Source organism: Bufo gargarizans, chromosome 3 (assembly GCF_014858855.1).
Source record: "Bufo gargarizans isolate SCDJY-AF-19 chromosome 3, ASM1485885v1, whole genome shotgun sequence".
NCBI classification, from domain to species: Eukaryota; Metazoa; Chordata; class Amphibia; order Anura; family Bufonidae; genus Bufo; species Bufo gargarizans.
In genome coordinates this window covers 596,962,929-596,985,303 of record NC_058082.1, presented here as the reverse complement: position 1 = coordinate 596,985,303, position 22,375 = coordinate 596,962,929, and the positions used below count along the sequence as shown (strand labels likewise).

Sequence of the window (22,375 nt, the reverse complement as noted above, 5' to 3'; positions counted from 1 at the left end):
ATCCCTTGTCTTATTTTAAGCTGGCAGCTCAGAGGCGTGTCCTTTCTGCTTTAGCTCTCTCCCTATCACAGCTGACGGGGTGTGTTCTATCTCAGAGGGCGTGCCTTTTCTGCTGCAGCTCTCTCCCTGTAACTGTCACTGTTGCAGTTCATAGATGGAACTAAGCACGTGTGACCACCTCAGTGATGTTACTGAGGTGGACAGAGAAATAAGGAAAATAACAACAGCAGATAGATTTTATTAAATAACTCAGTGGCTGTATTACATTTTTAATTATAAGAAATCACAAAACAATTAATATCCAGGAGCTGGTTTGAAAAATGTAGAATACTTTTTGGGGGACAACCCCTCCAAGCTTTCTCCTGGTCATGCCAATGTAAATTATTCCACAGAGGCATGTTGCAAAATATATTACAACTACCTACATGCAATATGATGGACTAGGTAGAATTTCAAACAGTAAAGTATCTAGTCATGTAATTGTACGCCATGCAATTTCCATAAGTAAATGAGCCCTAGTTCAGGGCCCTGATTCCCAAAAACATTACGCTCAAGTCGGGGGATATAATGGCTTTTTCTTAGAATATCGGTCAAATTTCGAGATCTCATTTCTTCTTAGCCTGGGGCATCTTCTCCCTTCCACAGCTGCAGGATCAAAATTTGCACATGAGGGCACACAAGTTGTCCCCATAGCGGTTCTCTAGAACTGCAGCAAAAACCTGACCTTAAATACAAAAAAAAAAAAAAGTACGGTATATGTCAATGAAATATGAAAAAGTGATACAATAAAGGCAATAAGATCTCTAGATTTGTCATCTTCAGAAAATACCAGGAGCCTCAGATTCCTTAGATGTATACAGGGACTCCAAGTCACACGTAACCAAATATGTGCTATTTTAACTCGTCGTTATTTTGTATATGAGCTCTGATTATTTGATATGCTTTGGTAAGCTTGGCCATTTATAGGGGAGGCACATGTCATCATTCTATATATGGCTTCTGAAGATTTGGTATCCTTGGGTATTTATAGGTGAGACACATCGTATTTCAACTCTGTCCACATTCTGTATATGGCCTTGATGATTTGGTGATAGTAAATTTGTCACATGGATATGGTGGGGTGGGGGGGTGTATTTTGGATATCTCTAAATTTTTATATTTAGGATTATACTTTATAAATGGTGTCAGTCTATGACATCCTCGACACTCCTGATCATTGTTGGGGGTGATGAGCGGTAACAATACTTCACCTGATGCTATACCATTACTTAGGTTTATTATTATTATATACGTAATATGTGGAAATATTATTTTAATATATCTATTTTTATTATAGTTTAAGCACATGCTATTCATCACTATTAATTCTTGGTACTGTATTGTCTATTGTGCGGTAGGCATAAATTCCCCTATTGAGAATTGACCGGTATTTTTGCAGCATTATTTATTGGACTCCATAAGAATCAAATTGGGTAAAACAGAACCTAAAGGTCTGGAGCAGACCTATGAAGAAAAGCATACGTACCTGCTTCCCCGAGCTGGTTCCTCACTTGTTTTCTCCCTGACCTTAGGCTCTCCACTTCTCTACCAGGAAGTAAACTTATGTTTTGACGCCGCTGCAGCCAGTCGCTGACTGCAGTGATCTGCTCCCCTGTCTTAGGAAAAAATGCGTATAGCAGCACAGCGAAAAATTAAAGTCTTATCTTGTGGTGGTGCCAGCCGTGTTGGGAGCCAGTCAGAAGTTCCCCCTTGGATGCGTCATATAGAAGAAACCGCAGCACTCTCCTGTCTTCAATTCAGTGGAATTTATTTCACCAGCAAAAAAAAATAATGAGACGTTTCGACCGTAAAGGTCTTTCTCAAGCAGTGCTTGAGAAAGACCTTTACGGTCGAAACGTCGCATTTTTTTTAGGGTAGGATTGAACAATTAGTGGAAAATGCCTATGGGTGCCGGGAAAACCATTACAGAATAATTTACAGAATTCCTACCCACATTGTAAATCATACATAAAGGTACAGTGCCAGGCATGACGGGGTTAAAAAGTTCATGTTTGGTAATCCCTCTTTCAAAATCTTGCCTTTGTCCCTGTACCTAAAATCCAACAGATGCTGGATTGCATCATGTCCACATCATAACACAGAATATAGATTATGTCCCAAATACTCTTTTTAAGGCATTCCTAACAACATACATAATCCTAATTTCTATATTTATTACATTAATCCTTCTCCTCTTGGCATCAGTTCTGTGTCTTCAGGCGGAAACAGCGCAAAATTCACTGAAACATTTCACAGATAAACAGATTAATTACATGCAGAGGAACTGAATGACAACAAGATCTTATCTTGTGTGATGTGCAATAAAAATCAATTTCCAGCCATGGCCGTGCCTCAAATATGATAAATAATAATAATAGAAGAAAAACACCCATTAAAAGGAGAAGCAACACTGGGGTTATAACATGTTTTGTGTAAAAACGAAAATCAGAGATCATATAGTACATGACAAGTCGACTGAGGAGGGAGAAAATTGCAGGCGGCGTCCGTCCAGGAGCAGGAGAGGTAAGTGTTTTTTTTTTTTTTTTAAATGTGGCTGCTGGGGGCATTATGGGGGCTAATTGAAGGCATATGGGGCTAATTGGAGGCATATGGGGGCTAATTGGAGGCATATGGGGGCTATGGGGGCTAATAGGAGGCATATGGGGGCTAATTGGAGGCATATGGGGCTAATAGGAGGCATATGGGGCTAATTGTAGGCATATGGGGGCTAATTGGAGGCATATGGGGGTATTTGGAGGCATATGGGGCTAATAGGAGGCATATGGGGGCTAATTGGAGGCATATGGGGGCATTTGGAGGCATATGGGGCTAATAGGAGGCATATGGGGGCTAATAGGAGGCATATGGGGCTAATTGGAGGCATATGGGGGCTATGGGGGCTAATTGGAGGCATAGGGGGGCTGTTGAGGCATATGGGGCTAATAAGAGGCATAATGGGTGCTAATTAGGCATATGGGAGCTAATTATGCATAATGGGGGCTAATAAGAGGCATAATGTAAGCTAATAAGGCATAATGGCTTATAATGGGGGCTAATGAGGCATAATGGGGGCTAATGAGGCATAATGGGGCTAATAAGAGGAATAATGGGGGCTAATGAGGCATAAGGGCTTATATTGGGGCTAATGAGGCAGCTGGGCTTATAATGGGGGCTAATGAGGCATAAGGGCTGATATGGGGGTGATAAGAGGCATAATGGGGGTAATAAGAGGAATAATGGGGGCTAATGAGGCATAAGGGCTGATATGGGGGCTGATATGGGGGCTGATATGAGAGGTATAATGAGGGCTAATGAGAGGCATAATGTGTCTCCCACAGATCCACCATAACAGTGTGTCTCCCACAGATCCACCATAACAGTGCGCCTGTGCACTGACGAGAGACAGCAAGGAGGGGAAAGAATCCGCAGAAGCAAGCAGAGGACGGCACAGCAGACGACTGAATAGCTTCTTTTGTAAGTAAATTGCTTTATTATAAATGTATCTCTGCATACCGCAATTCTCTCGTATTTTGTAATCTTATTGATATATACTTATTTTGTTTTTGCCCCCCCATTTTTGACTGTGGTATCTTTGTGCCCCCCCCATATATATTGTTCCTAGAGTCGCCACTGCCTGTCAGGCCTGGTCGTGCCAAGTCCAGGGCACCTGTGTGCGATGCGCCTGACTCCCGTTGCTGCCCTGTGTCAAGTCCCCCTGCTGTCAGCATGGCTGTTTCAGCCTCAGCCACATCGGCGGTTGTGCAGCCCAAGGTTCCTCCTCTGGCTGCGCAGCCCTCTAAAATGCCGATAGGCAGGCTAGCCAGATGGTTTGGCCGAAGGTCAGTCCCCCCTCTAGCTGCTAGTGCCGCCACCCCCCTCTGCCCCCCTTCCTGCTACGGTCCCGCAGGGTGCCTTACCGGCTCCTGCTTACGCTGAGACTGGGTCTGTAATTTCTTCTGTTGGCCACCAGAGAGAGCTCCCGACCTGTAATGCCAGCAGTGATGAATTTTTTTAGTTTAAAGCAGTACAAGATAGGTTGTCGTCTTTTCCTATTGACGGCCGCGGGTTGGTTCGTGGGGATAGCAGAGTCAGTGGCCGAAGTCGTCGGGGCGCGCGTCGCTAATCATCCTCTTCGAAATCAGTACGCAGCGTAGCCCGCAGTTGGAGCTGCGTGCGTAGGTCTCGCAGCCGGAGGTCAGACCACAGTGGGCGGTCTCGTACTGGTCGCGGACACAGCAGTTCCCATGACTTTAGGAGATACAGAGATCGGTCGGTTTCCTCTCCTTCCAGTGCGGAATATCGTGGCCGTTCATCCAGGAGTGATCGTCGCAGACGGAGATGAAGTCGCAGGAGGCGTTTTCACAGCCCTTCACAAGTGGCTAGGCCCGCGCCTGTGGTGGTGGCTTTAAAGCTCCTGTGCTGCCTTCTCCTCCAGTTCCCTTTTCAGCCACAGCTGCCATACCGCCAAGTGGTGAGTCTGACTGTTCACAGGTGTGGGTAGGTGGCAGTATTACTAATTCTGGCGATATGCTTGACGCATTGAAAACATTGGTTGCCAGGCTGGAAAATACGGTGGCCCCTCCACTGCCTGCAAGTGGGTTAGATGCATCCGGGCTTTTGTTTCGGGGCGCCTATTTTTGTGGAGTGGCCCCGTTAGGTGGTCAGGTCACTCAGGATGTTAAGGAAAAAATAGCTGTGATTACGTGGATATTTGGTCCTTGTTGGCAGTTGATCAATTGACTGTCGATAAAGAAAAGCGGATAGAGAAACCGGATGATAGGAAGCCCAAGGTCGCCAAGACTTTTGGCAACTTGTTGCAGGCTTTTTCTATACTGGCTGGCATATATAGTCAGTCACCCGGACAAGGCTTGGGTGCTGTTCACTTATATTGACTCAATCTATTTGGCCCACAAGTTGCATGGTGGTATGGCGTGGTGGTGTTATGATGAGGAGTTCAGACGTCATTTGGCATTGAGACCTGAGGTTGGTTGGGCTTCTAAGGCCACGGATGTCTGAATTCAATTAATGATGTCATCCAGACCTTCTTCTTCGTCCTTTCAGACACCTCACGCAGCGGGCTCATATGAAGCCATGGCAGGAGGTCGCCGGCCTGGAGCTTGTTGGCTCTTCAACAAAAGTTACTGTCACTTCTTTGCATCATGCAAATTTCGGCATGGGTGCTCTCTCTGCCGCGGGTCCCATTCGGCCCTCAGGTGCTTAAAAAAAGCCACTTTCGTGGCCAGAGCGCTTCCTGCCAGAGCGGAGGACCCCGATGAGCGTGCAAGGGATGCGCCAGTGGCTCGATCGGTATCCCAGGCGACAGCAGGCCGTCAGGCTTCTTGAAGGTTTTGAGGCTGGTTTGTGGATTCCTCATCTACCTCATCACTCCGTTGTGTTTACAGGTAATCTGAAGGTAGTTTTGGAGCACCCTGGAGAGGCACAAGCGAAGGTAGATAAGGAGGTGGCCCTGGGTCATATGGCTGGTCCTTTTGATAAGCCCCCATTTCACAATTTACGGGTATCTCCTCTTGGTGGTTTCCCGATAGTGGTGGCAATGGAATTGTGGGGTCCTCAGATGAGGAACAAGCATATTCAGTTTTGGTTAGACAATAAGGGAGCAGTTATAGCGATTAATAAGTTAACCTCTCATTCTCTGCCGGTATTAGCGCTATTGCGTCATCTTGTTCTAACATGTTTAATGCAGAACGTAATTTTCAAAGAGTGTAACGTGCCGGGTAAGTGTAATGTGATGGCCGACGCTCTTTCTCGTTTGCAGTCTCATCGTTTCAGGCTGCTGCATCCAACTGCGGACCTGGTGGGCTTCCCATGCCCTCCTTTTCTGTGGGACCTCCCGCTGATGGTTTATGCCTCTGATTCAGCATGCAGTGGCTCCTTGGACTTGGTCCAGTCATGGTAAGGCTGGGTAGAATGGTTATCCTTTGCGGAAGCGGACGCGTGTCTTACTGCTGAATATTGCCATAAGGTCACACTATTATATTTATAACTTCGGGATACGGGCCGTTCGTCGGGCAAAGTACAAAAACGGCTAGCGGGGGTTTCTGTCACGGCTGAGGATGGGGAAAACCCTCAGCCGTGCGATGCCGGAAGATGGTCGCTGCTCGACCAGGACGACAGGATTAGGGAGCTGGTCACCTCCTAAAGCGTCCCTAACCTGACCCTAACTCCTAGCTGCATGGGCCGACCTTTAAGGTAGGAGGACCCATGCTCAGGAACCTCGGAACCCTAACTCACCCTCCGATTAGGAGTCAGGGTAAGACGGCCTGTTCCTTCTGGACACGGAGGAACAGGGGTCTCACTGGCCAAGCTGCAGGGAAGGGGGAACACTAACAGTCTTACGGATATGGCAGGTGAACCGAACTAGTTCCACCTACCTGCCACAGCCTTGCTGACTGGATCCCTGTGCTGGCAAGCTGATGTCCACACATCCTGAGATGAACCCAGCAACCACACATCCACGCACAGGAACCCAGATCCATAAGCTGCAATAAAGAAGCATAAAGACAATCACATCTTCAAAACACCAAACGACATTATTTTATGACCAGAAGGATGGCCCCCACTGGCAGTTGGTAAATAACCAGGAGGATGTCTCCATCAAGCATGGCTGAAGCACCCTCTCCAACTACTGCCTTCAACTGATGCTTTATAGGGCCAAGAAGCCACACCCAACAGTCAGACACACCCCGTGACTCACACACACAGAAAGGGAGTTAACCCTTCCAATACCAAAGAAGGGAAAACACAACTTAAAGGGGAAGTGTCCAAACCAAGAACACACTGTGGCTGTTGCCGCAGGCAACGACATGGGTGGCAACCATGTCCTGGGAGTCAGCCCGAAGGCCGGGACACTGCCACCACATGTACACAATACAACCAAACGTTGCCACGGGCAACCACAGTGAAGGGAAGATGTCAGAGCACATCAAACATAAAACAGAGTGCACAAAGACATACAAAAGTGCATACATACACGCACAAAACTCCAAGGCAACCGCACACACTCCTGTTGTCTGCGGCAACCGCACTTGAGGCAAACAACATTATGCCTCCAGCTGCGGTTGACACAACAACCCAAACCGCGGGCAACTGTTTGCGGCTCCCAAGGAGTCACGGCCATAAACATGGTCGTGACAGTTTCTTTTGCATTGCGGCTATTAGGTATACACAACATCACTAAATAATTTGCCTTTTTCCTTGATTGTAAAAGAGTGAAGGAAGGAATCTCGCCCAGTTGACAAACAGCGACCCGTGTCTTTTGCTTTGCTACGGAGACTTTGCGATGCCCTTCCATTCGTCTGTTCTTTGGAATTTCGAATCGTGGCTGTTTTCTTGCGCTTTTGTCATGTTTCTTCTGTGCAATGCGTCTCAGAGAATTAGTTGCCCCGTCACGTACCATTGAGTCTCCATTACTGGAAGACAACGTGTGCTTTTTTCCGGATGCCATAAAGGTTCGATGCTCCAAGACAGATATTTATGGGCAAGGAGTTTGGCAGTCCATCTCCTGTATGGATGAAGTATTTTGCCCAGTGTGGGTGGTTCGTTCGTTTTCTGATGTCCGTCCCAGGGCTCCTAGTTTCTTAGTTCACACTGACGGTGCTCCTCTTACCAAATACCAATTCACGACGGTATTTAAACACTTTATTGCCAAATCAGGTTTGTCCCCGTCTGAATTCGGTACCTATTCAATTTGCATTGGGGCAGCTACGGTCGCAGATGCGGCGGGTATGACGGAGGCTCAAGTTAAGAGACTTGGTCTGAGATAGTTCCACGTGTATTGTGGAGCGGAGTGAGGAACAACAGCGGCATTGAGAGGGCACGCCGCTTGCTGAACATGCGGCTGTCTAAACACGTTAGGTCGAAAGGTGGAGTATTGGTTCACCATCGTCAATTGGAGGGTGACAACCATAATTTAATGCTCCGGGATGGAGTACACCTTAGTGACATAGGTCTGGATATCTTTCTGTCGGGGTTGCAGGATGCCATTGACAGAGCCCTCTTCAATTTGTTGGGGGGGGGGAATTGGAGCTCGGTGTAGGCTTACAACCGGCTCCGGAGGAAGGACCTTGTTTTAGAAGGAGAAGTGGCAGTCACCTGAAGTTTCCACAAAGACATGCTCACCGTGGCGGTGACCAGGCATCCGAGGTGACCAAGAAAGTGCTATTCAAGGGCAGACAAGGTCCTTCTGTTTTTTGTAATAAAGCTGTGGCATCCCCTGTCTTTTACCACAAATCAAGACTCTGTTAATTTATTTGTTAGTTAGAGAGCCCCTGTATGCGTGTTGGCTGTTAAATGTCTCTTCAGTCATGTGGCTCCCATGCTGTATATGCATGGGGGCCATTGACTGAAGTGCACAGGGGGTAGGAATGTGTTAAGTGGTGCTGGGGCTCTCGCTGGACCGAGCGCGCCTCAAGGGGGGGTATATAAAGGTTTAACTCCTCCTCCTCTTCCTCTTGGTGTGTGCTCGGCCAGCAAAGAGTTTTCCCACCCTCCCTCCCGGTTGTTTTTTTCCCTGATTCTGTGATGGATATGTTTAATATGGTTGTTTTGTTTTTATTTCTTGGTTGTCTGATAACACCTGTATTTTCAGATGTCACAGCTGGCGGAGGGAGGACCTTGTCTAAGAAGAAGACTGAGAAGTTGCAGTCACCTGAAGTTTCCACAAAGACATGCTCACGGGGGCCACGGTGACCAGGCATGCGAGGTGACGAAAAAAGTGCTATTCAAGGGTAGACAAGGTCCTCTTGTTTTTTGTAATAAAGCTGTGGCCTCCCCCCTCTTTTACCACAAATCAAGACTCTGTTAATTTATTTGTTAGTTAGAGATCCCCTGTATGCGTGTTGGCTGTTGAATGTCTCCTTGAATCCTACCCATAACTTTCTTTTCTTCATTGGTTTCATCCCACATCTATGTCTTTTTCACCATGTTTGGCCATAAAATCTACTTATGTTTTCCTCTGTTCATCCATTTCTTTTCAGCTTTTTGATAGTTTTGTAGTTAAACAATCATTATATGCCTTGGACACCAGGACTAAAGAGCCTGTCAGTGCCATGATCATCGATGAGTGCCAGTTGCTACGGCAAACACGGATTTCCCCCAGGAAGGACCAGTATAGAGAGGGAAGAGGGTGGCCGTGTCGGTTTTCATAGCAATATGGCATGGCCGTCAGAGGGGAACAGAGCAAGAGGATAGACATTGGAGTGTAGTGAGGTGAGTAAGAATATGGAGATCAGACATTATTTTATAGTGTTGGTCCCTGTGAAAAACTGCATTCAGAGCAGTATTCAGAGTTCTGCCGATCATCATGGGAAACAGTCGACAAACTTGATGACAGACACACCCCTAATAGTTAAGATGATCTCCCAAAATGCTGTAGCCCTATGCAAAGCAGCGAGTCGCCGCTGTAAATTTGAAACTCACCCAGAGGTCCGGACCACCCTCCTGCTTCCATCTTCATGGGGGCCCGGGTGCTGGGCCGGCTCTGTCATCCCACCCTGGCTTCTGCCCGGCTCTTAAATGTCTAGCAGACATCCTTATCTTTACTGGCCACTGGCTTAGGATACCTAAGGCATCTATATCTGTGGGAAGGTGCCTGAACAATAAGGTCTCTTAGCGTGCTAAGCAAAGGTGTTCTGTACTGCTGTCTGCTTGTGTACTGACCTCTGCCCATTTACCGGTATTTGACTCTTCGCTGCCTGATTTCACCTGTGCCTGTTTACTGTATTGATTCTACAAGGCCTGCCCTGAACTCAAACCTATTACAATATTGCACGTACTCTACCAGACCTGACCTTGGCCTCTCCCTGATCACGATTTTTCCTGACCCCTCAATGCCCTGCACCAATGTCTCTGACCCTCATGGGTCATGTTAACCGCACAGAGACTACTCCATGAGGTAGCAGCCTGGTGGCTCCCCTGCAGCAAAGTCCAGATCCCTGTATAGTGGTTAAAGGGTGAATACCAGGGGACTTCCACGATAAAGTCCTTGGGATTAGACGTCGACCAAATCTGTTGGTTAACACAGTGTTGACAAGCCCACTGTTGTATAACAAAGTATGGGCCATAAAGTAGAAATCCCATATTTCATTTGATATCCTATTATTTCAATTGATACTGTTTTTGGGGGTGCCAATACTTTTTGGCAATAAGTAGTGTATTGTCTGTACCACTGACAGTGCCCTAGTGTTGCATGCCTTAAGAGCAACAACAGTGACTGCCCCCACTGTAAATCCAGACTGCACCCCTTTGTCCCTGTGCATCAGATAAAGAAGATGAATAGTCTTGATAAAATTGCAATGTTGACCTGTGTGTTTCCATGGTAACAGACTACAAATAAACTCTGTGTAGTCTGATCCTCCAGTCATACTTCTTTTATCTGGCCCTTAAAGGGGTTTTCTGAGACTTAAATACTGATGACATCCTCTGGATAGGTCATCAGTATCTGATCTTGGGGGTCTGACACCCTGGTCCTCTGCAGTTGTTTGAGAAGGCACCAGCGCTCGTAGTAGTAGTGCCGTGGCCTTCTCTCCCTAGACCAAGTAACAGAACGTTCTTCAGTCACGTGGCCTAGGCGCAGCTCAGCCCCATAGTGAATGGGGCTGAGCTGCAATACCAAGCATAGCCACTATACAATGAATGGAGCTGTGCTTGGTGAGCTGAGAGAAGGCTTCAGCATTACTGGAGCGCCGGTGCCTCCTCAAACAGTTGATCAGCGGGGATCCTGGGTGTCGGACCGTCACTGATTGGTATACTGGTCACCTATCCAGAGGATAAGTCATCAGTTTTTAAGTCTTGGAAAACCCCTTTAAGTTGGAAGCAAGGGCCAGATCAAAGAAGTACGACTGGAGGAATTTGTTTGTAGTCTGTTACCATGGAAACAGTCATCAGTTTTTAAGTCTTAAAAAACACTTTTAACTATGAAATGCATGTTAGTAAGTGGCATTCGACAGATGGAAGAAGGTACAGTATAGCTGCAGGATCAGACTACAATAGGTTTGTTTGTTTTCTGTTACTATGGAAACACATAGGTCTGCATAGAAGCCGTGGACACGACACAATATGAAATTTTTTAATCAAAACCATTTGCAAAGTTGCTTTATTTTCAATTTTAGATGAGTTTGGATGAAAAAAAAAATGTGTGCACATAGCCTTTAAAGGGGTATTCCGGTTATGTATAACTACCCCCTATCCACACGATAGTTATCCCCTATTAGATATGTGGGGGTGCTATCACTGGGACTCTGTAACATGTGAAGTCCCCTGAATTGAATGGAGTGGTTGATCGGGCATGCCCGCTGCCACTCCATTCATTGTTATGGGAGTTTGGCTGTCTTCATAGATCCCATAGAAATGAATGGTGCAGGGTCCCCGTTCTCGTAATCAGTGGGAGTCCCAGCGGTGGGACTCCCACCAGTCTAATGGTCAGCCCATTAGATCCCCTGTGGATAGAGGATAATTTAACATAACTGGAAAACCCCTTTAAGTACGAACCCTTCCTTGCTCATGTCCGCTGGTTCAGCTAATCTTAGCCAATTAGTGAGGATGTTACTTTGATTTGAGTTTTTGCCATTAACAGACGAGAAAACCGTCAACAATAATTAGCAAAAGCGAGAAATATAACAAAATAATTAGATAAGTCAATAGGGAGCTCCTCTCCTGGACTGGAAACAAGCAGTAATTTCAAGGCTAATTAAAGGTGCATGAATGTGATGAGGGGTGTAAGAGATAATGGAGCAGATTTACTAATCCTGCCTAATATTTACATAGACGGTCTAAAGGCGCACCAAATATAATACAATGGCAAACGCCGGATGACAAATTCAGTGCATCTTAAGACACATTAGACGCTTTTGTCTAACTTTTTGTTGGTTGGCATACTTTGCACTTTTTTAGCTCCACAATTTTGGTAGAGGATGGAGCATTTACAGTTCAGCAGAATAGTGAGTGCAGCTCTGGAGTATAATACAGGATAAGTAATGTAATGTATTGTAAGAAGGAACAAGGAGCCGTCTTTGACGTAAGATACGTGTCACCGAGGTTCCTGGCCTCGGTGAGGTAAGAACCGGGTTTTTTCCTGAAGTGTCAGGTCTGTAGTGCAATCTGACACTTCAACTGTTAGAATGGCTGTAAAGCCAATCCGGGCCAGTTCTTATTGGGAGCAGCCAAAGAGCAGGGTGGGTGGCTGTTCCCCACGGTTCCAGGCCGGGTTTTGGCTGGAATATAAAAAACCCAGCCAGCATGCTCAGGTGGTAAATTATCCTCCATGACAGAGGAGCTGAGGAGTCTGTGGTTTGAGACACTGAGGGATCTGTTTGTGTGAGCCATAGGCTGGGGAAACAGGCCACTAAAGACTGCTGCGGACTCTGGGTGAAAATCATCTGCTGACCAGGTGACGTCTTTTTGCACTGTGAACTTTGTGTGGTGTGAACAGGCACCAAAACTGAACACTTTCTTTTGGCTTGTTTTCTGGCTATGTGTGAATAAACACTGAACTTTGATTTAAACCTTGTTTTTTGCCTCTGTACTGCGTCCGCTTACCCTGCCTACCAAAGCGAATCCCCACATTTGGTGTCGTATGCGGGCAAACGCAGAGAGGCAGGCCTGAAGGCCGAAAAAGTTTTTGTTTATCCGGGCACAAATGCATGTCCTACATTAAGCCGGCAAGGTTACGACCCGTATCCCCTGACAAAATGGAGGCGGTCGTGAAGGCCCTCGTGGAGGCTAACTTGCAGCAGCGGGAGGCTAACAAGCAGCAACAAGAAACGAACCAGCTGCTATTGCAACATGTGATGGCGTTGCAGGTGTCAGGAGCGTCCCAGAATGTCCACGATGCCCGGAAAGCTGTCCGCGCGGCGATTCCAAAGATGACCCCCTCGGATGACGTCGAGACCTATCTGGCGGTCTTCGAAAAAGTGGCCGTGAGGGAAAAGTTACCCCGAGACCAGTGGGCTGAGGTCGTTGCTCCGTTCCTAGCGTCCGGTCCCCAGCAAGTATTGTTTGATCTCCCCGATGATCAGGCGGCCGACTACCCGACAGTAAAAGGTGAGATCCTGGCGAGACTCGGGGTGAATGTATTGGTCCGGGCCCAGAGGGTGCATCTGTGGGAATTTAACCCGGCTGAACCCGCTAGACCACAATATTATGATCTGCTGCACCGTTTGCAAAAATGGCTGCAGCCGGACATGTTGACTCCCACTGCTATGTTGGATCGGCTGTTGGCGGATGTGTTTTGGAGGGCTTTGCCGTACCCTCTCCAGCACTGGATCGGCCAGGTGTCTCCGAATAATGCCCAGGAGATGGTCGACCTGGTGGAGCGCTATGAGGCCACCAGAAATCTACAGGGGGGTTCTTTTGGGAGGGGGCCAGTCAAACCCCGGAAAACTCCACCCCAGACCCGGCGGCCGGTGCCAGCTAGACCCGCCCGGGATGTACCCCCTGCCGACCTAAACCCGGTGGTCTGCTGGCGTTGTCAGGAGCCTGGACACATAAGGGCGGACTGTCCCCATCGGGGGGAACCCATGGACACCAACTATGGCTTCCGCCACTCATTATATGCCAGGATGTTGTGTGCCACAGGAACTTCAGAGACTATGGACAATAGCCACCTGTGCCAGGTGGAAGTGGGGGGCACTCTGGCGGTGGCTCTGCTGGATTCAGGGAGCCTGGTGTCCCTGGTAAGAGCTGCCCTGGTGCGGCCGGCTGAGTATACTGGCCGAAAAGTCGGTGTTGTTTGCATACATGGGGACTTAAAGGAGTATCCCACCGCCCGGGTCTCTCTGTCAATGGTGGCCGGCAGGTGGATGCATGAGGTGGCCGTCGCCACAAAGCTACCATATGAATTGATCATTGGGAGAGACTTCCCCGGGTTCCCGGCACTCTGGCCGGATACGAAAGTCACCCAGATGCAGGGACGGATGGAAACAGTGTTACCTCTGGTTAGGGAGCATATGGAGGCAGCGCAGCGAGCCCAGAGTAGGGTCTATAATCGGCAGGCTCGGGTCCGAAACTTTAACCCGGGTGATCGGGTGTTGGTTCTGGTACCAACGGTAGATAGTAAGTTCCTAGCTAGGTGGCAGGGGCCCTACGAGGTACTAGAAAAAATTGGACCAGTAGATTACAAAGTACACCAGCCAGGGAGGCGAAAGCCGGAGCAGGTGTACCATGTGAATCTGCTCAAGCCGTGGAAGGAAAGGGAAACCTGTACGGAAGACAGCCCACGACCAGGGTTCCTAGGGGAAGCGATTTTGGCCCCTCAGTCTGAAGCAGGGGAAGCGGCTGTCACAGTGAAAATTGCTGACAGCCTCTCCTCTAAACAGGCTCAGGAAGCCAGGGAGTTCATTAGTCGGAATACGGATGTGTTCTCAGACCTCCCTGGACGCACGTCCGTAATCCGGCATGACATTGTCACTGAGCCTCAGGCGAAAGTCCGGTTAAAACCGTACCGGGTACCCGAGGCTAGGCGACAAGCCATCACGGAGGAAGTGCAGCTAATGCTCCAGCTGGGTGTCATCGAGGAGTCAAAAAGTGAGTGGGCCAGTCCGATAGTATTAATACCCAAGCCAGACGGGACATTGCGGTTTTGTAATGACTTCCGCAAACTTAATGAGGTGTCCAAGTTTGACGCGTATCCCATGCCCCGAGTGGATGAGCTTATTGAAAAGTTGGGCCAAGCCCGGTATTTTTCTGTGTTGGACCTCACCAAAGGGTACTGGCAGGTACCCTTGACTGAGGCTGCCAAAGAAAAAACGGCTTTCGTCACGCCAGAGGGGCTGTATCAGTACAAGGTATTACCCTTTGGTCTACATGGCGCTCCCGCCACGTTTCAAAGGTTAATGGATATTGTACTCCGTCCACATCGTCGATACGCTTCAGCGTACCTGGACGATATCGTTGTCCATAGCACCGACTGGGAAAGTCACTTGCCTAAAGTCCAGGCTGTAGTGGACTCCCTTAGGAAGGCTGGCTTAACTGCTAACCCAAAAAAGTGCTCGATAGGGTTAGAAGAGACCAAGTACCTGGGGTATGTCATTGGGCGCGGAGTGATCAAACCTCAGGTGAACAAAATTGAGGCAATTAGGAATTGGCCCCGACCTGTCTCTACTCGGCAAGTAAAGTCGTTCCTGGGTATGGTGGGGTACTATATGAGGTTTGTCCCCAATTTTGCTACAGTCGCCGCACCATTGACAGGCCTTTTGAAGGGACTCAAGTCAGTGACGGTCCACTGGAATGAGCAGGCGGAAAAGGCTTTCTCCGCTTTGAAGTCGGCTCTGTGTGGGTCCCCGGTTTTGGTGATGCCCGACTTCAAAAGGGAGTTTATAGTGCAGACCGATGCCTCAGAGGTAGGTCTCGGTGCTGTACTATCTCAAGATATTGACGGGGAGGAGCATCCCGTTGTTTTCCTCAGCCGGAAGCTCACCCCAGCCGAGACTAGGTACAGTATAGTGGAGAGAGAGTGCCTGGCCATCAAGTGGGCACTCGAGTCTCTCCGCTACTACCTTTTGGGAAGAAGGTTCCGTCTGGTGACCGACCACTCCCCTTTGAAATGGATGAGCCAGGCCAAAGAGAGGAATGCTCGGGTCACCAGGTGGTTCTTATCTTTGCAAAATTTTAAGTTTTCCGTGGAACACAGGGCAGGCAGGTTACAGGGAAACGCGGATGCCCTATCCCGCGTACACTGTCTGGCAAGTGTTCACCCCCTCAGGGTTGAACAAAGGGGGGAGGTATGTAAGAAGGAACAAGGAGCCGTCTTTGACGGAAGATACGTGTCACCGAGGTTCCTGGCCTCGGTGAGGTAAGAACCGGGTTTTTTCCTGAAGTGTCAGGTCTGTAGTGCAATCTGACACTTCAACTGTTAGAATGGCTGTAAAGCCAATCCGGGCCGGTTCTTATTGGGAGCAGCCAAAGAGCAGGGTGGGTGGCTGTTCCCCACGGTTCCAGGCCGGGTTTTGGCTGGAATATAAAAAACCCAGCCAGCATGCTCAGGTGGTAAATTATCCTCCATGACAGAGGAGCTGAGGAGTCTGTGGTTTGAGACACTGAGGGATCTGTTTGTGTGAGCCATAGGCTGGGGAAACAGGCCACTAAAGACTGCTGCGGACTCTGGGTGAAAATCATCTGCTGACCAGGTGACGTCTTTTTGCACTGTGAACTTTGTGTGGTGTGAACAGGCACCAAGACTGAACACTTTCTTTTGGCTTGTTTTCTGGCTATGTGTGAATAAACACTGAACTTTGATTTAAACCTTGTTTTTTGCCTCTGTACTGCGTCCGCTTACCCTGCCTACCAAAGCGAATCCCCACAGTATGTACACAGTGACTGCACCAGCAGAATAGTGAGTGCAGCTCTAGAGTATAATACAGGATGTAACTCAGGATCAGTACAGGATAAGTAATGTATGTACACAGTGACTCCACCAGCAGAATAGTGAGTGCAGCTCTAGAGTATAATACAGGATGTAACTCAGGATCAGTACAGGATAAGTAATGTAATGTATGTACACAGTGACTGCACCAGCAGAATAGTGAGTGCAGCTCTGGAGTATAATACAGGATGTAACTCAGGATCAGTACAGGATAAGTAATGTAATGTATGTACACAGTGACTGCACCAGCAGAATAGTGAGTGCAGCTCTGGAGTATAATACAGGATGTAACTCAGGATCGGTACAGAATAAGTCATGTAATGTATGTACACAGTGACTCCACCAGTAGAATAGTGAGTGCAGCTCTGGAGTATAATACAGGATGTAACTCAGGATCAGTACAGGATAAGTAATGTAATGTATGTACACAGTGATTCCACCAGCAGAATAGTGAGTGCCGCTCTGGAGTATATTACAGGATATAACTCAGAATCAGTACAGGATATGTAATGTAATGTATGTACACAGTGACTCCACCAGCAGAATAGTGAGTGCAGCTCTGGAGTATAATACAGGATGTAACTCAGGATCAGTACAGGATAAGTAATGTAATGTATGTACACAGTGACTCCACCAGCAGAATAGTGAGTGCAGCTCTGGAGAATAATACAGGATATAACTCAGGATTAGAACAGTATAAGTAATGTAATGTATGTATACAGTGACTCCACCAGCAGAATAGTGAGTGCAGCTCTGGAGAATAATACAGGATATAACTCAGAATCAGTACAGGATAAGTAATGTATGTACACAGTGACTCTACCAAAAGAACTGTGTATGTGGCTCTGGAGTATAAAGGTACGACCGCACAGCGTAGTCATGATGCGGTTACTGCACGAATAATCACGCTTTTGCTGTGCGTTTTTTGTCTGTGATCGTTGTTGGAACCGTTGTGAATTTTGTGCGGTTCTTTAGCATTCAGATTAACTTCAAATAGTGACACACATGATAAAATATGTTAGACATATATCACCTGCCGCTACCCAACTGTATACCCCATACGGTCAGCAGCCGCAAGCAGCAGGACATGTCAATCAGGTGCAGTCATCACAACTTTGCAAGTGCCAGGGCTGTCCAAGAAACGGATTTTCCCAACCGCGGTTTGCAACCACGTCACGACTGCACCGTGTAAGTGAGGATTAGTACAGGGCAAGCGACTGAACCGAGACATGAGGTACAACGAGTTTCCCTGTGCTCGAGCGGCACAGTTGTACATTTGTTTGCACATGGTACGTCTTTAACGGTGCACCACAGAGCGTAACAATGGCGCAGCACTCTATAAGAAGTATTGACATTGCAGGGACAGTAAACTGCTGCGTTGCTTACGGTCCATTCACACATCCGCAACTGTTTTGCAGTCCTTAATTGCGGATCCGCAAAACACAGACACCGGCCATGTGCGTTCCGCATTTTGCGCACTATCATAAAAATGACTTTTCTTGTCCTTGTCTGAGGACAGGAATAGAACATGTTCTATTTTTTTGCAGGGCCGTGGTACGGAAGTGCGGATGCGGACAGCACCCATTTTGCGGACGTGTGAATGGACCCTTAGTGTGGTTTACCGCACATGAATCTAACAATACGAAGGCACAAGGCTCGTCTGCTGTAAACGCGCCCATTGTATCGCTCCACAGCCTCCTATGCCTGATACTTACAGACAGTGGAAATTTCCACTCTCCTGATAAGAAAAGGAGGGGGCGACGGGGAGAAAGCGGATTTGCTGCAAGCAACTTAAAACTCGGCTGCTGCTAATGCCTAGCAAAACATAGCTGTACATCTCAGCAGAAGTGGAGATAGCTTCCAGGTGTACTAGAACTACAAGGCACAGCATGTCTACAGCGCTCCTTCCCCGCAGTCTGCATGCTTGCACTTGTAGTTCAAACGCAGCTGACCAAGCAGGCTCTTGGTTTGCATTACATGCTTTCATTTCTGTTACGTCTACGGTCTATACAAACCATCATGTTGTCCCTCTGGCTTCTGCTCACTTCATAATCTCCATGTCCTTACAGTGACGCCAATGAAGATGTCCAGTGTTCCGTCTTTGCCGGGCGGACAAAGATGGATATTTATTCTGCACGTCGGCCACGGACTGACATCAGATCCTGTAAATTTCCACTCCATGTCAAACACATTCTACAAATACTTCTGTGGACATCATGCCTCATCCTAAACATGTACTTACCAAGCCACTGGACCTCAAATACACGTCTAGGAACAGGGCTCAGGTGTTTTCTTGTTAATTCTGGGTCTGGGAATGTGAGGAGGCAGCCAAAATGATCACCATTTATGGTCCTACAGGGGATGGTTACCATGCGGATGAATAGAAGATACATCGATGGCTATAAACACTCATTGCCGGGAAAAAAAAGTCCTCAGATGTCAGATTGCTGCAAAGCTCTGCATGCAGGTATGTCTCAGGCAGATACAAGGGTGCACCTAGCCTTTATGCTGCCCGAGGCAAAAATTATAACAGAAACCAACCACCTCCCGCCATCCCGATGCCAAATTATAAACCTAACCTCTTCCCTCCTAACATTACATACAGCAGTACAGGACATATGGAGTAATACAGCGCCACATACCTCTTACATCCAGTGATGTCTCCTCTGATGTAGATGTTCTCTGTCCTCATCTTCTCCTTTCAGACCAGACCGCCATGATGATTTTTTTCAGACACGTCTCATCTCTGCAGAGTTTGACAGACATAAAGCTCAACATAATGTCCCTCAGTAGTAATAAATCTAGACGGCCCACTAGACCATAAACAGACCACCAGTAGAGAGGATCATTCGATCTGCTGACAAGCACGAGCAGCTTCCATAGTGTCGTTGTCCACTATCCACAACAGTTTGGTTGGAAGTATGGAGGCCTCGTGGTAAGCGATTTAACCCTGCCTTTGCTGTGGTGATGATTTGGGGAGCCATCGCATACAACAGTCGGTCACCTCTAGTAGTGATACAAGGAACTCTAACAGTTATATGTTCAGGACATCCTGCCGCCACATGTGGTCCTCTCATGGCATAGTTTCCAACTGTCATTTCTGAGCAGGATATTGCTCATCTACACACAGCAAGGGTTTCCCACAAAAGTTTTCTCCAGATTACAACACTTCCATGGCTGCCCGGTCACCAGATTTATCATCAATGGAGCATTTGTGGGACCAACTGGGACACCAGGTTGAGAAAACTACAAGTGTGCAGGATCTACAGGCCCAGCTGTGACATCTGTGGGCAAATGTGGCGCAGGATACTATACAGAACCTGCATGCATCCATGCCCAACCATATCTCAACTTGTATCCAGGCTGGAGGCCGTATCTTATCTTGTATCCAGGCTAGAGGCCGTATCTCATCTTGTATCCAGGCTAGAGGCCGTATCTCATCTTGTATCCAGGCTAGAGGCCGTATCTCATCTTGTATCCAGGCTAGAGGCCGTATCTCATCTTGTATCCAGGCTAGAGGCCGTATCTCATCTTGTATCCAGGCTAGAGGCCGTATCTCATCTTGTATCCAGGCTAGAGGCCGTATCTCATCTTGTATCCAGGCTAGAGGCCGTATCTCATCTTGTATCCAGGCTAGAGGCCGTATCTCATCTTGTATCCAGGCTAGAGGCCGTATCTCATCTTGTATCCAGGCTAGAGGCCGTATCTCATCTTGTATTCAGGCTAGAGGCCGTATCTCATCTTGTATCCAGGCTAGAGGCCGTATCTCATCTTGTATCCAGGCTAGAGGCCGTATCTCATCTTGTATCTAGGCTAGAGGCCGTATCTCATCTTGTATCCAGGCTAGAGGAGTTCTAATAGTGTCCTAGAGCCACCTATTATTGTACAGGTTTCCCAATAAACTTCTCCTTTCACTCTTATATTGTAATTACTTACATACAGTACAGACCAAAAGTTTGGACACACCTTCTCATTCAAAGAGTTTTCTTTACTTTCATGACTATGAAAATTGTAGATTCACACTGAAGGCATCAAAACTATGAATTAACACATGTGGAATTATATACATAACAAAAAAGTGTGAAACAACTGAAAATATGTCATATTCTAGGTTCTTCAAAGTAGCCACCTTTTGCTTTGATTACTGCTTTGCACACTCTTGGCATTCTCTTGATGAGCTTCAAGAGGTAGTCACCTGAAATGGTTTTCACTTCACAGGTGTGCCCTGTGCCCTGTTTAATAAGTGGGATTTCTTGCCTTATAAATGGGGTTGGGACCATCAGTTGCGTTGTGGAGAAGTCAGGTGGATACACAGCTGATAGTCCTACTGAATAGACTGTTAGAATTTGTATTATGGCAAGAAAAAAGCAGCTAAGTAAAGAAAAACGAGTGGCCATCATTACTTTAAGAAATGAAGGTCAGTCAGTCCAAAAAATTGGGAAAACTTTGAAAGTGTCCCCAAGTGCAGTCACAAAAACCATCAAGCGCTACAAAGAAACTGGCTCACATGCGGACCGCCCCAGGAAAGGAAGACCAAGAGTCACCTCTGCTGCGGAGGATAAGTTCATCCGAGTCACCAGCCTCAGAAATCGCAGGTTAACAGCAGCTCAGATTAGAGACCAGGTCAATGCCACACAGAGTTCTAGCAGCAGACACATCTCTAGAACAACTGTTAAGAGGAGACTGTGTGAATCAAGCCTTCATGGTAGAATATCTGCTAGGAAACCACTGCTAAGGACAGGCAACAAGCAGAAGAGACTTGTTTGGGCTAAAGAACACAAGGAATGGACATTAGACCAGTGGAAATCTGTGCTTTGGTCTGACGAGTCCAAATTTGAGATCTTTGGTTCCAACCACCGTGTCTTTGTGCAACTACATGCCTGGTTCCCACCGTGAAGCATGGAGGAGGAGGTGTGATGGTGCTTTGCTGGTGACACTGTTGGGGATTTATTCAAAATTGAAGGCAAACTGAACCAGCATGGCTACCACAGCATCTTGCAACGGCATGCTATTCCATCCGGTTTGCGTTTAGTTGGACCCTCATTTATTTTTCAACAGGACAATGACCCCAAACACACCTCCAGGCTGTGTAAGGGCTATTTGACTATGAAGGAGAGTGATGGGGTGCTGCGCCAGATGACCTGGCCTCCACAGTCACCGGACCTGAACCCAATTGAGATGGTTTGGGGTGAGCTGAACCGCAGAGTGAAGGCAAAAGGGCCAACAAGTGCTAAGCATCTCTGGGAACTCCTTCAAGACTGTTGGAAGACCATTTCAGGTGACTACCTCTTGGAACTCATCAAGAGAATGCCAAGAGTGTGCAAAGCAGTAATCAAAGCAAAAGGTGGCTACTTTGAAGAACCTAGAATATGACATATTTTCAGTTGTTTCACACTTTCTTGTTATGTATATAATTCCACATGTGTTAATTCATAGTTTTGATGCCTTCAGTGTGAATCTACAATTTTCATAGTCATGAAAATAAAGAAAACTCTTTGAATGAGAAGGTGTGTCCAAACTTTTGGTCTGTACTGTATATCATCACAGTTACACATAGAAAGTTTAATTCGACAACAACTCCTTTGTTCAGTATTTTTTTTCGTCAATGAGGATAGATATAAACAGATAGATCGATTTAGGTTTGGTGGAGCAAGCATATGTTTGCAGTAGGAAGAGGGTGGGGAATACACTGTCAGAGGAGCAAAATGAGCAGTTAAATGCACTGAGGGTGGACCAGAACCACTCTGTTCACCCTTGCTCCTCCTCCTTTCTCTGCTAGCCCCTCTCTCTCCTTCTTGGTTGGCAGGGCCAGATTCCTGCATAGTGATCTCCCCTTGTGAACTTTCTATCAAAAAGGGATTGTCTAGAGCAGGCATGCTCAACCTGCAGCCCTCCAGCTGTTGTAAAACTACAACTTCCACAATGCTTTGCTGTAGGCTGTTCGGGCATGCTGGGAGT

The 22,375-nt window shown here is 47.3% G+C and overlaps 1 long non-coding RNA gene across 1 annotated transcript; it reads right to left on the bottom strand.

Moving 5' to 3' along the window:
- Positions 1 to 256: 256 nt before the first annotated feature.
- Positions 257 to 18,854, bottom strand: LOC122933052. Its single transcript, XR_006388374.1, has 3 exons — positions 18,660 to 18,854; positions 18,433 to 18,579; positions 257 to 724 (listed from the first exon to the last, which is right to left on the bottom strand). It is a non-coding gene; the product is annotated as an uncharacterized LOC122933052 (long non-coding RNA).
- Positions 18,855 to 22,375: the final 3,521 nt, after the last annotated feature.